Source organism: Borostomias antarcticus (assembly GCF_949987555.1).
Source record: "Borostomias antarcticus genome assembly, contig: scaffold_107, whole genome shotgun sequence".
In the NCBI taxonomy this organism is placed as follows: Eukaryota; Metazoa; Chordata; class Actinopteri; order Stomiiformes; family Stomiidae; genus Borostomias; species Borostomias antarcticus.
Genome location: NW_028175663.1, coordinates 529074 through 532189, shown reverse-complemented (window position 1 = coordinate 532189; position 3116 = coordinate 529074).

Genomic DNA, 3116 nt, shown 5'->3' with positions numbered 1-3116 from the left:
GGTTCATGGCAAAAAACACTACTGGCGCTATTGCCCGCCGGAGCTCTGATTGCTCTGGTGTTGGCTCAGATGGCTCCACAGCAGATTATCCTAATTAGCGACTTGGTCATGACGTTTATTCGCAACTATCTACAGCAGGCCGGGCAGTCTACGGAAGACTTAGTAGCCGGCATCAGGCCGCTGGTGGAATACGGGGTTATCGGTGTGGTGGCTTGGTTCAACCTAGTGAGCGGTATACTTGGTTTGGTGCTGGCCAGATCATGGCAGGCACATTTATATAACCCTGGGGGATTCCGTAAAGAGTTTCATAGGATTCGCCTGCCATTGCCGGCAGCCATGGGGCTACTCGCATTCACTATGGTTGGTGCAACGATTGCTCCCTTCCTTCTTGTGGTGGTTCCTGCAGCCACGCTGCCATTACTGGTGGCTGGTCTTGCAATGATCCACGGACTGGTCGGGATGAGACAATTGGGAAGCTTCTGGCTGGTAGGGTTTTACATTCTGTTGATTTTTGTCACGCAACTGGCGTATCCGGTCATTGCTTTAACTGCATGCCTAGACAGTCTGTTTGATTTTCGCGCTCGCGCGGCAAACCGCCTGCATCAGGAATGACAGGTACTAATTAGAGGCTAGCGAAGTGGTAGTGATCCTGCTCGAAACAATTGCCAAACTTGGCAAACTGGGCGACAAAGTCACCGTTAAAACCGGTTATGCCCGTAACTTTCTGATCCCTTTCAGCAAGGCACTGCCTGCTACTGCAGCGAATCTGACTGCTTTTGAAGCGCGTCGTGCTGAGTTTGAGAAAGCGGCTAATGATCAACTGAACGGTGCTCAGAAGCGCGCTGAAGAAATGGCTGAAATTGAACTTACCCTGACCGCCAAAGCTGGTGACGAAGGCAAACTGTTCGGTTCTATCGGTCCTCGTGATCTAGCTGAAGCCATCACTTCTGCAGGTGTTGCTGTTGCCAAAAGCGAAATCCGTCTGCCAGAAGGTCCAATACGTGCTGTTGGTGAGTACGACGTTGGCATTCAGCTTAATTCTGATGTTACTGCAACTATCAAGGTGTTCATCGAAGCTGAATAATAGGCTCAATTAACTGATAGTGAAAACCAGTGGTTCAGATGAGCTTCCGGTTTTTTTGTACATGAATGTGCTGTATGCTAGCAATGCACGACTACATGGATGCAGAAGATAAAGTAGCGCTGTGGTAGTTAACGAAGATAATGGTCATTGCTATATTTTTACCTCAGAGCCACAATCAGGTATTCTGAATCATCATTCACCCTTATTTCCTCAGATCGTCAATATGCTGGATGCAAGTCCCAGGGCACTAGAGCTTCCCATTGATGAAGCCACGACTGCCATTAAAACACCACCTCACTCCATAGAAGCGGAGCAGTCCGTTCTAGGTGGTCTGATGCTGGATAATCAGGCTTGGGACTTGGTGGTTGACAAGCTTACGTCAGGTGACTTTTACAATCCTGGTCATCGCCGTATTTATACAGCAATCAGTACTCTGAGTAATGAGAGTAAGCCTTTTGACCCACTTACTGTTGCTGAGATTCTGGAAAATCGTGGTGAGCTTGATGAAGTGGGCGGGTTGGTTTATCTGGCAGAGCTGGCTGGTAGCGTTCCCAGTGTGGCCAATATTCGAGCCTACGCTGAGATTATCTTTGAGCGCTCCGTCCTTCGCAAGCTGATCAATACCGGTCAGAAAATCGCGAACAATGCCTATAACCCAGGAGGTAAAGACAGTCAGGCTATTCTCGATGAGGCTGAACGGCTGGTCTTCAATATTGCTGAAGAGCGCCCGAATGCCGGTGGCCCTGTAGGTGTACGAGAGATCCTTGAAAACACCGTCAAGAAAATTGATGAGCTATTTAATGCAGGTTATGCGATTACCGGTATTACCACCGGTTTTAAAGATTTGGATGAAATGACCTCGGGCATGCAGCCTTCCGATATGGTGATTGTGGCTGCACGTCCTTCCATGGGTAAAACCACATTTGCCATGAACCTAGTGGAAAATGCTCTTCTAAATAGTGAGAAAGGCGTTATGGTCTTCAGCCTTGAGATGCCCAGCGAACAGTTGATGATGCGTATGCTTTCATCTCTTGGGAGGATCAACCAGTCTAGGGTAAGAAGTGGTCAGTTGGAAGAAGAGGATTGGCCAAAACTGCTGTCGGCGGTTGAGCGGATCAAAGATAAGAAGCTGTTTATTGATGACACGGCTGGCATCAGTCCCTCTGAAATGCGCTCACGGGTTCGTAGAGTGGTAAGGGAGCATGGTGATCTTGGTATGATCATGATTGACTACCTGCAACTGATGCAGATCCATGGCTTTGGTGAGGGCAGAACCAATGAGATTTCAGAAATTTCCCGATCTCTTAAGGCACTTGCCAAGGAGTTCGAAGTACCGGTTATTGCACTGTCACAGCTGAACCGTTCTCTGGAGCAAAGGCCTAACAAACGTCCAGTAAACTCTGACCTCCGTGAATCAGGAGCCATTGAGCAGGATGCTGACGTCATCATGTTTATCTACCGGGATGAGGTCTATAACCCTGATACAGAATACAAAGGGATCGCAGAGATTATCATAGGTAAGCAACGTAACGGACCTATTGGTTCCTGTCGGTTGGCATTCATTGGTCAGTACACCAAATTTGAAAACCTTGCGCCTGAGGCCTATGGCCGTTTTGATTATGAATAACTGGTTGTGAATTACAAGGTGCTAAAGCAGGTGGCCTTACTATATTGGTACACTTACTGCTCACAAGCCTTAAATGGGGTATGAATCAGCACTGTTGATAGTGCTTTCGGGATATAAACTCACTAATTACTTTATCGTGAATTTCTGCTGATCTTGATCAGCACACTGTCGTCTAGTTAGACGAGTTCTCAACGTTATAGTCTGTCGCCCAAGGGTGAAGTACATTGTCTACAATGTACCTATCTTGCGGTAACCACGTTGAGGATAACTGCTGGTCATCAGTACAACAATAACCTATTTTAACGTTAAGCAGACTCTTTAATTTTAGCTACAGCCATTGTATTTTAAGGGATTAAGCCGTGGTGATGTTTTTTGAACAGTGCCCAAATAACTCTTCCCCTGTAA